Genomic DNA, 15135 nt, shown 5'->3' with positions numbered 1-15135 from the left:
TGCTGGTGCTTTTCACAACATCCAGAGCATCCTTGTTTTCCCTGTGAATCTTATATAACCACTGGAGCCCAGCTCCAAGCCTGCAGTCCTCTGTGCCAACTTGAGCAGCCTCAATCCACAGTGATTCTCCATTTACCTAAATGCCTTTGATTTACTGATTACAATTAGAACATGATTACACATGTGCTTTATTATTCTCTAATTTACAGTACAGATATTTCTTCTTCTCTGATTATTTTAAATTGTCATATTTGAGTTCTCTTTCTAGGCTTTTTATGTATTCTATACCTATGGTAATCCAAAATCCTGAAATCCATAGATTAAAATCATAGAATCTGGTAAAGGCAGCATTTTTCTTTCTACCAACACTAAAATAAATCTAGGGTAAAAGTTTCTGGGCAGCCCTACACTCATGCCCTGACTTGTGACATTGTAATTATTTAATCAGGGTTATTATTGTTACTATTATTATTAACTTTTCAACATGGAATATATATATATATTATTTTTTTGTGAGAAAGATTAGCCCTTAGCTAACATCCGCTGCCAGTCCTCCTCTTTTTGCTAAGGAAGACTGGCCCTGGGCTAACATCTGTGCCCATCTTCCTCTACTTTATATGGGATGCCACCACAGTATAGCTTGACAAGTAGTGTCTCAGTCTGCGCCGGGGATCCGAACCTGCAAACCCCGGGCCGACGAAGTGGAGCATGTGAACTTAACCGCTACGCCACCGGGCTGGCCCCTTCAACATGGAATATACTTTTAAGTTGTATAATGTTTAATAACATTAGCTAGATTGAATGGTTGAAATGCTTAACTAATTAGTTTCACATATTCCAAGCACATAGTAAATCAGCAGATAAATAGACCTTTCCCATAATATACTTAGAACATTTCTGTCTCTGCTTTTGAAATATAAATGCAGAATTTCTCTGTAAAAAATACCAAGTACTCCAAAATTTTTTGTGAGTGATGTATTTCACTGTCAGAGTCAAAATAACATGAATTTAATTATTATCCTCAAATTATACTAAATCATTCATTCAACATATGCTATTAGTCAACACATTATTCAGGACTTTCTTCATTAGTAAGACATTTCATTACTATAAATTAATACTAATTATAAAATAATTACCTAAGAAAAAAGTCATCTCAAACAAAAGAATTAGCAGTTCCTTACTAGCCACTGCAATCATCTATTAAACATTCAATACATTCATCATTCATTTATACTAGTCAAGAATGAAATTCAATTTAGAACAATTATAATTTGTTTTTGGCATGGGTTTTTTTTTTTTATAATTTTATTTATTTATTTTTCCCCCCAAAGCCCCAGTAGATAGTTGTATGTCATAGTTGCACATCCTGCTAGTTGCTGTATGTGGGACGCGGCCTCAGCATGGCCGGAGAAGCAGTGCGTCGGTGAGCGCCCGGGATCCGAACCCGGGCCGCCAGTAGCGGAGCAGGCGCACTTAACCACTAAGCCACGGCGCCGGCCCTTTGGCGTGGGTTCAAACCTGATCAAAATAATGAGAATATATTCTCAGCATAAAGCAGGTAGCTAGCCAATATTATAACTATCTATCTATCTATCTATCTATCTATCTACCTACTTGATATTGAAATAAATTGACTCAGATCATTTATTGAATTGAACTATTTTTACTTGCAGAGCCACTATTCTCCATAAATACAAAAGGCATTTATTCTTTTCTCCCATTCTATCTTATCTTCTGTATTACTCTCCACATGTTTATGCACAAAGGAAAAAGTGATAACACTTTAGCATGCGTATATCACTTAATTTATGGTATGTTTCCTCTTCATATATAATTTACATGGAAAGGATTAGACCTAAATACGACAAAAAAGTTTGCCTCTAGTTTTCCACCACCCAGTTCTGGCTGAAGCACCCCCCCATGCACTGTGAAACGTACCCAGGAGGAAGTGTATCGTTTGCGAAGCCATGGAGCAGAGCTGTGCTAGTGTCCCCATCATGAATCTTCCCAACCCTTGTAGAAGCCCACATGGCCCTCCCAGTCATACAACAGGGTCAGTAAGAAAACTCACCCCTAACTTGACACCACCCATCACTTGACACTATCAGTCAAGATAGTAAGAACCTCAGACAAATTAATTTGGTGTCATACAGATAAAAGATCAGGATAATTTACTTCTATAGACTGATATATTGGCTATACCATGTGAGATCAAAGAAATCAAATAGGATCCAAAGAAATATTAAAAAAAAATTAAATAACATCATTGCAATATTCTAGCTTTATTTCACATAAGCAAACCCTGAGTTATAGAACTACTTTTAGTGTTAACAATGAGCTTTTTACAATGTACAGAACCCCAAAATTGAAATGAAGAGAAATTGAGGTAACTTGTCCGAGGAGGTACTGCAAGTTCTGACACAGTGGAGACCAAAACCCAGGTCTCCTGTCCCCCAGTTGGGAGTCCTTCTGCACACTTTGCCTCGGATATGGTAAGTTACGGTAATGTTCTAAGCCTCGGCTTTATGATAAAATACTAAAGCACTCAGACAATAATTCATGGACAACCAGTGAAGGAAGAATGAAATGGCTCTATTGTATGTGTTTAAAATAACCTGAAGTTCCCATCAATAACTCTGAGGATTTCCCCTGAAGGACCTCAGGTACACACACAGGACACCATAACTAACGGAGCAGACATTACGTTGCAAACATTGTTAACTTACATGAGCACTAGTCAGCAGAGGTGAGATTCCTGGCCTCCTGGTTGAGTCTTGCAACATTGGAAGTGGGTAGGGGTGGACGAGGGAGATCCCCCACCTCCCTAAAGCCACTCTAGCACACTTGACCGTGCAAACGCTCTCACAGGTGCACAGCCCAGAGCAGCCTGCTGTCCATCATCCAGGGACACAATCTGGGGGCCCTTGCTTCACCCATCCGCTGTTCCTGGAGGTTTAATTGCTCTGAACTTTGAATGTGACGAATTTGCCTCACTTCGAGGTGAGTGTAAAAGAGTCTCAGCGAGCAGGGGGAAGTGTGAACTAGATCCTGACCAAGCCCAGGGTAAATCTGCTTAACATCTCTGCCTAGATTTCTCATGGCTTGTGCGGGCTCGGGCCAACAATTTCAAATGAAATTAATTTTTGGAATAGCCAACAGGGTGGTTTAAGCCTAAGGCTGCAGCTAAAACCCCATAGCTAGCTTTCTTCCACCCAGAAACTAATAATATATCATATCGACTTAAAATAATTTTACTTAACAGCTTCCTATTTCTCGTTTTCTATGGGCTGGGAGTGGACCTCATCTCCTTTTCCAATAATGTAAATGGATGGGTTGCATTTTTTTGCTTTTACATATCAAGTTTAAAATACCCTTTCCCCTTTTAAGGTTACATTTTGTATTAATTAAATGTGATTGATCTCACTTGTATAAAAAATTAACAAGGAATATATAATTATTTTTCTGCATCATAGCTCATCATTCCATAGTAAAGACCAACATGCATGCCTCCTTCAAATTTATTAATTCTATTACAAAGGATAAATGCTACATAAAAAGAGTTTCCAAAGCCAAATGGTTTTAAGTATGGAATACTTAAAATACTACCTTGACTTCTGAAAAAGTCGAGTCAAACTCCTTCCTTAAGAAACACAGAGCACATCTTATACAACACTTCCAAAAAAACACACAGGTAGATTTTGCTGTTGTTTTTAATATAACTGATGAATCAAAAATCGATTCTGATCCCTCTTCCCCATCAGAGTCGCAATGTTAAAGTGATTTCAAGAAGCCAGCCTTGGGCGCCGGCCCGGTGGCATAGTGGTTAAGTTTGCGCACTCCACTTCGGTGACCTGGGGTTCAAAGTTTCGGATCCCAGCCACAGACCTACGCACCGCTCATCAAGCCATGCTATGGCAGCATCTCATATACAAAATAGAGGAAGATGGGCACACATGGGCACAGATGTTAGGTCAGGGCCGAATCTTCCTCACAAAAAAAAAAAAAAAAAAGGGAAAAAAGAAGAAGCCAAGCCCTGCTAGTGCCTCCATCAGTGCAGGGGGACGTTGGGCCACCAGTCCCTCAAACCTGAGAAGGTGAAGAAGGCAAGACCCACGGTGCTGTGGGACCTTGATTCCTAGGGTCCCACATGAGGACCAGCTATATTTCACCACTCACAGTGGCTTCTTCCCCTGGAAGCTCAGCCACGGCCCCCTATGGCCTGCAGACCCTGAAAAGTAGCGTCGTTCTTGGCACCTGTAGCCTGAAAGGACAAATTGCTGCCTTTTTGGGCCACTGCCTAGTTGTGACATGTGTCCAGAGCATTCTTTAGTAACTCTATTCTGGGTCATGTTGCAGCACAAGCCATCTGGCCCTGAAACACAATGCTATCGCCAGGGGCCTGTCTTCTATCTCTATGATATGGGAAGCACTCAGGGATGACACTTTTCTCAACAAAACCCAAATGCCACAGTGCACCTATTGTCAGGTCTACTGGGGCACGGTCTTAGCTTTGGAGGTAGCATCAGCTCTTTATTCTGCAAGGACCAGAGGGAGAGACAGGATCCGAGTGAACAGTAAGACAATTGAAGGAACTGGGCAAAGCTACAACAAAGGATGCTGGGAAGATGTCAGAAGACTCAGATGAAGAAGAGAAAATGGATATTACTGGAAGGAAGAGAAATACTAGTAAAAATGAGATGAAGAATAAGAGAAGATGCTGTAGAAGCGGAAGTTGATGAGAAAGAACTCTATTGTCTTAGAATTGCAGCAGGAAAGAGAGGTCTTTTATATAAACGATCCAAAAGAAGCTTCTCAATTTTTTTTTTTTTTTAACTCAGAAGGAATAGAATTAGAATACGAATTTGATGAACAGGGACATAGCACTTCTTGCTGCAGGGGAAAATTAGGTTCAACTGAAAACAACTGGTGGCTGAAGCCACTCATTCAGGAATGAAAAAAAAAAAAGGCAATGATCTCAGGGTCCCTGCAAGCTTGTCAGATCTGCTATATTTAGGATTGCTGCTGCTTTGAGAGGCAGTATCTCAGAAAAGGAAAGCCAAGATGATGTTTTTTATAATAGTGATGACGACAGATTCCTTGATCCGACTGACCTGGTTGAGAAGAAACCTCTGAACCAAATGAAGAAGGCTGAGAAATTGACAAGAAGTCAGAGACCTTTTAATCATTGGTTGCAAACTTAAATGATGCTGAAGAAAAATGCTCTGACATCTCTGGGAGGCTGAAAGCCTCAAGCAAAGTAAAGCCACCATCTCAGGATTCTTTAGATGCTTTGGTGTCAGAAATGCAATCAGCGAGCACATTAGTTGGTGGGTCACAGAGGAAACTACTTGAGAACTTGGAACTCAGGAAACAACGACAGAGACTTAAGTGGTTGATAAAATTGTAAAGCTCACAGAGACACAGAGCTAAAAAAGACTGAAAATCACACTAAAGTTGTGGAAGAAAAGCTAAAAAGCTTGCATTGATTCTCTTTGGTGCCATGGGAAATGGGACACAAATTCAAATCAAAATCTGGAACTATAGGAAATTTACCCCCCAAGCACCCAGGACTCCCTCTGACTCAAATAAGAGTGAAAGATGAGTGTGATGTGGAGGAAGAGGAGGCTGAGGAGGAGGAAGAGAAGGAAGAGGAGAAGGATGAAAAGAAAAAAATGGTGGCGGAAACAGTAGGTTACAGCAGAAGTTAGAGTCAGAAGAAGCAGTGCAAGAAATGTCTTCCTACAGATCTAACATGCTCAAGAGAAACAAAAAACCAGGAAAACATGTCTCAGCCAGATGGAACAGAATAATTACAATCAAAAGATTTGCCAAACAACTCCAACACTCAAGAAACCCTCGGCATCAAAAAATGAATGTGAGAAAAACAGAGAAGAGTTGAAGATTCTTCAGTCCAAGCAGACTTCCACCAACACTTTCCTTCCTCCAAATATCCAGAACTACTGTGGATGGGTCCCACCTGAAGGCCAACTTCGTGGTAGCAGCTCCCATCTTCATGACAATATGGCTTTTGATTCCTTCAGAATCCCAAAGGAAGACTTTTTAGATCAAGTGGCATGAGATATTTAGAATACTATATCAAGGCGAATGGCCAGAGAAAGTGTTCAGATGATCATTTGTAAAATGTGGTGACTGGTCTTTTCTTCCATGCTCTTGCCTTCTGAATTTATCTACTTATCTTAGTCTCCCAAGTTTGGTATTTATGTTTAAAACTGTTTGTGTACATATATAAAAATGGAACAATATTTTATGAAAATTACTGAAATGAGACAGGTGACTCTATTAAATGAGAAGGCAAAAAAAATTAACTTGAGAAGGAGAGAAATACTTTGGTATGCTGTGTTCACCATGCTATTTCTTGATTTTATTGTTTTTCTAATTCAAAAATTTTAGAATATAACAAAAGTAGGATATTTCCTTTCTAGATTACAAGTATCTTCTCCTTTAGCAACGAACAGATTTGGAGATTGCATTTTTGAATTTTTTTAGTGTGAATTGATTTTTAATTTATCAAATATTTCAAATATTTGCTTTAAAATGCTATCTCAAGTAAAAGTCATCAATTATAATGCTTATGAAAACTTAATTTAGGAATTTAGAATTTTGTATGGTCATGAAATATATTAAAGATAAATACTTTGATTGCACATTGTTTTCCTTTAAAAGAAAAAAAAGGTATTTGTTTTTAGAGATATCTGTGGGCAAGAAAAACAGCATATTCACTGAGAAGAAAGAATTCAGGAGAACAGGAAGTTTGGGTACATAAGGTTGCTTTGAACATATTATCTGAACACATTTGTTTATGGTTACTTTGCTTTTAAAGTAGTTTAAAAAAATTCTGATGTTTCATGTCTCGCAAAATAACATTTTGACAGGGCATTATCAAGTTGTTACCTGGTGACAAGATTTTGAAAACTGTTACAGGAGAAGTCAGAAATGGAGCCAAGTAAATAAAGATGACCTAGTCATAGTGCCATAATCACCTCAGTAAGTTCAGGATGTACTGGAAATTTAACAAGCACTGGTAAATTCGGTAAGAAATTCAATCCCCAAATATTCATTCTTGATCATCTTTAATTAGAAAATAAATAAGTATTATACACGAGGAATTCAACTTGGAGTCACAAGCTGGTTGTATCTAGGTTGGGTTCTACCTGAATATGTATTTTCTTTGACTAGAGCAGTGTTTTCTTTATTTCATTTTAAATTTGAATGTTTGTAAATGGAACATATATTACCTGCTTCAGTATTTTTCAAAATTTGAAAGCTATCTACAGTAAAAAACATATTTTACGTTGTTACCCACACTCCTCTCTCTCTCTTTCTCACATACATACATGCATGCCCACCCAGACACACACATAAATACAAAACAGTACTTATCCTTACTATCGTCACAGAATATGTTCTGATATTTTCTATCCTATTCTATTCTGTTCTGTTCCATTCCATTCCATTCCATTCTATTCTTTCATTTCTATGGCCCACTGAATTCAAACGGAAGTCTAAAAAACATTGCCTTCTCTCTCACCATTGGCAAATGTCAACATTTTCATTATCTACTTTGCCTTCAAAGACATTTGCATTTTTAAATCTCTAACTAAAAGAGGAAAAATTGTTCTAAAATCTGAAGAGAAGGAGCCAGCCTGGTGGCACAGCAGTTAAGTGCGTGTGCTCCGCTTCAGTGGCCTGGGGTTCGCGGGTTCTGATCCCGGGCGCGCACCAACGCACCACTTGTCAAGCCATGCTGTGGTGGTGTTCCATATGAAGTAGAGGACGATGGACATGTATATTAGCCTAGGGCCAATCTTCCCCAGCAAAAAAGAGGAGAATTGGCATCAGATGTTAGCTCAGGGCTGATCTTCCTCACAAAAAAAAAAAAAGTCTGAAAACAAGATTCTCAGAAGCTGACCAGTTACCAAACTGAGTGAGACTAATAATCTCTGAGGGGGAGCAGAATCTTAGATTCAGGAAGGTAAGATAAATAAAATAAATATAACTATTTACAATTAAGCACGAGGATAGCCAATGATCCTTGAGAGTCAGAGAGCATGCTTTTGGCTACAAGAATAGACAACCCCAACACAAACTTCCCTAAACAGTAAGGATATGTATTAAAAACAAACTGGCTTATGCAATAAAAATATTTATTATCTCCCATGTCTAGAAATCCAGAGGTTAGGTGACGTCATGCACGATGGCTCGATGATGTTACTAAGTAGCCATCTTTTTTTCCATCTTAGCGTTTTACTATTTTCCACATTTGATTTATTCTAAGGCTCATTTTCTTTGTGGATATCAGATAGCTGCCAGTGACAATGGCCTGCTTTCTGGGTTATGACAGAAAAGAAAAACATATCCTCCAGGCATGATATACAAGTCCTTACTCCAATCTGACTGGGCCAATTTAGATCATATGCTCACCTTTGGACCAATAACAATCTTCAGAGGATTACCATCTATTGATTGGTCTCAACTAATTCAGATCTATTCCTAGGATTGTGAATGAGTTCACCTTCCCCTGAGTCACACAGGGGAGTGACTTTGCATCAAAATTGGGATTCTGTTAGAGTGGAAAATGTTGGCATTGAGGGCTGGATAATAAGTGCTGGGAAGGCAGTACCCATGTTGGTTTTTTTTTTTTTTTTTGTGAAGGAGATTAGTCCTGAGCTAACATCAGATGCCAATCCTCCTCTTTTTGCTGAGGAAGATTGGCCCTGGGCTAACATCTGTGCTCATCTTCGTCTACTTTATATGGGATGCCACCACAGCATGGTTTGACAAGTGGTGCAGCAGTGTGTGCCCAGGATCCAAACCTGCGAACCCTGGGGCACCAAAGCAGAGCGCGTGGACTTAACTGCTATGCCACTGGGCCAGCCCCAAGTTTTCTTTTTTTATGGGTTTCCTTTGATGGAACCATTCTATGTCATGGCTTCTACATTCCTCAAGTCACTCTAGCTGAAGCCTTCAACTCAGGGTGAAGTTCATCTTTATCCCAGGATCTGGGACCTGCACCATCCTTATTCCTATACCAGAGGAGAGGAATGTTATCTCCATTTTATACCCAGATTGCCTAGCAGTAGTTATCTTCATTTGTCTATTTTTCTAATCATTTACCACACTTACAGTGACTGAGATTCACCTTTGTTTTTACTATCAAGTCCTTCCTCTATTTTATTCCCTTGTATTTCAGTATGTTTGATGAAAATCAGCCTAATTTCTTTTTTTTAATTTTATTTTTTTATTTAAATTTTTTTTTAAATTTTTATTTATTTATTTTTTTCCCCCAAAGCCCCAGTAGATAGTTGTATGTCATAGTTTCACATCCTTCTAGTTGCTGTATGTGGGATGCGGCCTCAGCATGGCCGGAGAAGCGGTGCGTCGGTGCACGCCCGGGATCTGAACCCGGGCCGCCAGCAGCGGAGCGCGTGCACTTAGCCGCTAAGCCACAGGGCCGGCCCCAAGCCTAATTTCTTATTATATTTAGAACTGTAGCCTTGCCTTGTTCAAGCCAATCTCTGTATCCAGGGGTCTGAGTCCTCCCCTAATACCAAACTTTGTACGTAAGACCATGTTTTCTGCTAAAAGACATCTCCCTGCCTATTTGGATCTCTAAATATCTCCTGACACTTGTATTCCAGCTGCCATGTTTATGGACACATCGTTGACTTCCCCTGTAATTATTTAATAATAAATGCTAGTCTTTAAATCCTCTTATTACATCTTGCCACAATTTCTAAGAACCAGTATCTGATCAACTGGAATTCTTTTTACAACCTGTAGTAGATTTTCTCCAAAATTGAGTGGCGCCTGAAAATTTTGAACACATTTAGTACAAGATCTGGACCTCTTTCACTCTTTCCCATCCAATTACACTTCATCCTCCAATGCCTGATATGGTATGTCAGGTATATCCATTTTTGCCCTTTCTGACATGTCTGGACTGAGTGTATCATTTGGGCCTATAATATACCTTTTTTGAAACTATAAAATAGATCCTAAAATTCTACCTTCCCATTTTTTGTACAATTTGCTTATTAATATTTAAGAATCATGAGACTGGAATTGTAGTTCATTCATTTTTTACTCCACTCCCTGTCATAGAATTTATCCTTGTGCCTGAAAACAAACAATCGATAAATATCTATTCAATGAATGAATGAAGCAATCAATCTGTTGAGCCATTAACCTGCATTTAGTTCTGCAAATATCTCCTGGTACTTATAAGTCCTTTCTGGCTAGTCCTAACTTCCTGCACTGAGTCTAGACAACGCTAATGTTTAGAGTTCTGGGTGGTGAAAAAATTGAGGTATTGTACTGCTGGAGGGAGCTGTATAAGATTCAAATGGTGCTGTAGCAGCCAGTCCTGCTACTCTTCATTGCTACTTGAAGAGTAGCCAACCTCCAAGGCATGGCCCTGGCATAAATGGAAAAGTAGAAGCCTGTTGTTCACAGGATCAGCACTTTATAAAGTATATGAAAATATTACTTTTGAGATCAGTTCTAGATAGTACATTGAATAGTTTCCTTAAAGAAAATGGACCGAGGAGCTTCCTTAAAAGCTAGTTGACATACTCACATCATGTAGAGCTTGAAGTGGTTAAAAGGGCATTACAGGAGATCAACCTCAAATCGTATGTCCTGGATTAAATCACAGAAACATTAATATATCTTCAGCGCATATCTAAAATACATAGAACTGAAGTGAGAAAAAATATTTACAAACTTAAGATATTTTTCAGGAAGAGGATGTGAAGCGAAAGATTTGATATTGCAAATTCATCTTCGTGCAGGGATTAAAGTCTCTGCGTGGATGTTCGGGAATGACAACTGTGGGGTGATTTTGTTTACTTGTGGGCATATTCAGAGCACACTTGGGCATGATTATTTCAATTCAATGGGCTATATAAATGGAATCACCTTTCTTTATATCTTTGTTGTTTGTTTTATTTTTATTTCCAACAGAGAGATAATTCCATGACAGCAGACCAGTGTGGGAGGCACAGAGAATGAATGAAAAGATTGACAGAATGATCGTCATTGGAATAGGCAGTGGCACAAGCTGGAAAATTGCTAAAACCAAAAAAAGTGTGCTTAGAATTAACGATTTTCATGATCACATTCAACTGATACTACCAAGATTGAAGAAAACACTACTTTTAAAAATACATTTTACTTCTTGAAACCTTATTGGTTTGGAAGATTTTAATGCCCCCTTCCTCGCTTAAAAGGAAAGACCAAAAGGTAAATAATGTTTTCATTAAACCTTGATAGATAATCAAGTACAACCAAATATATAACAACCAAATATTCTAAGTTTTTGAGACAGTCTTCATTTGAAATATTCTGTTGTCTCTAAATATATTATACCTGTCAGTTCATATTTTCTTATTTGTATTATTAAAACATATTCACCCTCCCCAAAATGCATGAACTTTATTTTTATAACAATGTTCTTGTTTTGGATCCCTCCTATTCAAAACAAAAATTTTCTTCTTATTCAGTTATGTCCCTCCACTAAGAATTAGAAATTACTGCTAGCATTTGTTATAATCAGAAATGCCAAAGTTCTAATTTTAAGACAATGACAACCTAAATTTCATGGTAGAATATCAAGTATTGAAAAAGTGATACAATGTGGCATTTCCATTAACCATATTCATAATTGTATGTTTTGCTTCATGTGGCTTCCAGCTTCAGAGAGAAAACTTTCATAACCTATGCCAATGAATTATCCAGGAAACAACTGTGCCTAATGGTTACAAAGTAACTCTTGAGAAATGACCCAGTGCAGATTTTTCAGAAAATAAAAAATAATCAAAAACACTGTTTCTTTGCCAAATATTATGTTTTAAAGTAAAACTAATTCATACGTTTAACTAGAGATGCTATTTTAGCTTTATACTTACTTGTTCATGCATTGGAGAGCTATACGCATGCTAGAAATCAATATTGTTAGGAAAAAGGAAAACAATGCCCCAATTTTGTCAATTTTACATTTGTTAATCAAATTAAGAGAGGAAGTACAGAATTAGGAGAGGCGCTATAAGCAGTGTAGATAGCAAGCCAACTCTGAGCACATTCAGAATTTCTTTCCAACACTGGCTATGCCATTATGAACTGTGTGATGGTGTTGGGTATATCCGGTAAGGAGGTAGTGAGTATAAAAGGAATTGTTGTATCTAAAGTGCTTTAGCACATTGAAAGTATAAATACTGAATGTTATTATTTCTTTATTATTATCAGCTACTCTGTCTGGAGTTATGGTTTCTGTAAGATAGGAGGACAGAATTAAGCATCAGAAGTGTCGTGGCCACATTTCCCATCAAGTGGAGAAAGTCAGTGTAGAGTGAGAATGATGAAGGCAACATAAAAATAAGCTGAGATAAGAGACCAGAAGATTCAAGTCCATAATTTCAGCGTCCCTAACACCTGTTTGCATAGACTGTCTTGCAATTTGATTGATTAACCTCATATTATGACCAAGTTTAGATTTCTATCATTTGCAACCAAACGAGTTCACATGAAGAACTACTGAATGAAATTAAGTACAGGAAATTGAAAGTTCTGTTCAAACATGGTTGGTAGAGTTGAATGGGGACGAAAAAATAGTATCTTTTCTACCTTCATGAGTTTGGAACAAATTGAGACATGAGCACATGTTTTTGAAAGACAGAGATAAAAATATTACTTATATTACCAGAAAAAAAAGTCACCCTTGATTGGATGTACATGGACTTCCTAATTCTGGACTCAAGAATTACTTTTCCCATGGTCACAGTCAGAGCTGGGAAACCACAAGGTCTCTGAACAGTTGGCTCCCCTAACTTAAGGCATAAAGTAACAAAACAAAGTGTGTGTTCTGTAGATAGGCTGGCTGACTCAAAAAGAAAACCTAGATGGAAACCTCTGTCTCTGCCCAGGGAGAAGATAGAGTTAAATATTCAAAGAAAAGCCAGTATTATTACTGCAACTGAGTATACATGAGGCCATGACATATAGTGGTTATACCCTAAAATAAAAGTATCTCCTTGAAACTGCAGCACACAGCGGGAAGACTTTGAAATTGGATCGAATTCGAATTCTACTCCTTCACTTCTTAGATAAGCCATTTAACATTTTTAGTATAAATCTGTGAATCCTTAAAATGAAGAATATTATCTACATTCATGGGATTGTTGTGAAGGTTATATGAAATGAGAGTGAAATATCTAATCTTTTACTGCAATAAAAATTTTCAGTATGTGAAATTTAATTTTTAAATTAATAGTAATTGTCAAAATTTTACTTGACACGTTAGACATACTTTTTACAGGAAATGTCATAATATTTATTTTCATTAAATTAGGTTACATAAGACCCGAAGTCATTATATATCCTAGCTGGTGAAATTCTCTTTGTCGTTATTGGGACTCCCTTCTAACCCCCGAGGTTATGTGAAGATCTCACATATTGACTTCGTTATTTCTCAAGACTGATCACTTGAGATTGGAAGCTCTGTCACTTCCTCATATCTCATGACCTTTGCTAAAGTTTGGAACCCACACACCTAGGGTTCAGCTAACCTGGTGCTTCGTGCAAGTTTCTCTCCATCAGGAAGAACTACCACCAAACTAGAGATCTGAAAAGGCAAGGAATCTACAGCCTCTAGAAAAATTATGGATTCTCTCTCTTCCAGAATGCCCTAGCCTCTCACCCCTCTAATCTAGCATTGTCCTACAAACATACAGAGAAAATTGAAATGGAAAAGCCATGTTGAAATGCTGTCTATTGGTAGTTTTGACTTCCTAATACAATAATATTTTGTTTATTTTCCCTATAGATTTAAAAAACGTAATGCTTACATGGAATCAGTCTTATAGAAGATGAAAGTTAGTGCTGTATTCTTTTTTTGCTTTTTTGTTCCTCTTTGGATGGAAATCCCATTGAGGAAAAATTATATTTTAAGTATTTCTGGTTTTTAATTATTTTGAAGTGTGTAGTAAGAAAATATATATTTATCAAAATGAAACAACTGAAAAATTTTAATCTTTATTTTCAGAATGACTTCAGTATAGTACATTGCAGCTTACTATGAAATGGAAACTACTTTTTTTGTGTGTGTGTGTGGAAGATCAGCCCTGAGCTAACATCCATGCTAATCCTCCTCTTTTTGCTGAGGAAGACCAGCTCTGAGCTAACATCTATTGCAAATCCTCCTCCTTTTTTTCCCCAAAGCCCAAGTAGATAGTTGTATGTCATAGTTGCACATCCTTCTAGTTGCTGTTGGAAACTACTTTTAATGAGGTGACAAAAAACTCATATTCTAATATCTAGTTTTTAAAATTGTTTTTATTTTTCCATGAAAGGGGATGCTGAAGTTTCCTGGGAAAAAAAAGAAACATTAACCTTTTAAAAAGTATATTTTAATCCTTGACTATTTGAGCTGTTCTGAGAGAAGAGGGGAAATTTTAAACTAGCCAAAAGAGAAAAACAAAACAACAACAAAAACTTCTAACATCAGCTGAAGAAAAAGTTTCTAATTCATTGGAATTTATTTATTATATGCTTGAGAGGTCCGTTGAGCTGCACAAAACTGGATATTAATACATGGGCAAGCACAAGACAGACAAGGCAGATGCTGCATTAACCAAAACTCTCTGGAATTGGAGAGCAGCTGTGTGGTTCGAGATGGCCATTCTGGCACATAATTTATGCAGGGACCAAAATAGATGCTACTCTACGTTAAAAAAAAAAAAAAAAAAAAAAAAAGGAGACCTAAGGAGAAAAAAACTAAATTGCATTGTAAGACCTGGCTAAAATCAAATTAAACCCCCATAACAATGGAGTAGTCAATCATAATATATGAGAATTAAGGTTTTCCCCAGGCAATAAACCCTAAATTCCCAGAGTCAATTGAAATGTAAATCACCTAGTCATCATTTTAAATCTAATATATCTTCATCAACCTAAACGTATAGCTAGCCAATGCAGAGTCCAACTCAATCATAATTCAGAATAGTGCTATTAATTCACAAATGACTTCTAAATTCTTGTCTGTCAAGAGAATTAAGACCCTGACAGCTCTAATATTCTGTATAGTAGGCTGCAGGTTATAATGGAAAGATGATCTGA

At 37.5% G+C, this 15135-nt stretch overlaps 1 pseudogene; it reads left to right on the top strand.

Annotated features, from left to right (window-relative positions):
* The first annotated feature begins 4150 nt into the window (after positions 1-4150).
* LOC101401875 (kanadaptin pseudogene) lies at positions 4151-6081 on the top strand (annotated as a pseudogene).
* The last annotated feature ends 9054 nt before the right edge of the window (positions 6082-15135 follow it).

Source organism: Ceratotherium simum, chromosome 36, assembly GCF_057802395.1.
Source record: "Ceratotherium simum simum isolate JZ-2026a chromosome 36, ASM5780239v1, whole genome shotgun sequence".
In the NCBI taxonomy this organism is placed as follows: Eukaryota; Metazoa; Chordata; class Mammalia; order Perissodactyla; family Rhinocerotidae; genus Ceratotherium; species Ceratotherium simum.
This window is presented reverse-complemented; position numbering and strand designations above follow the sequence as displayed.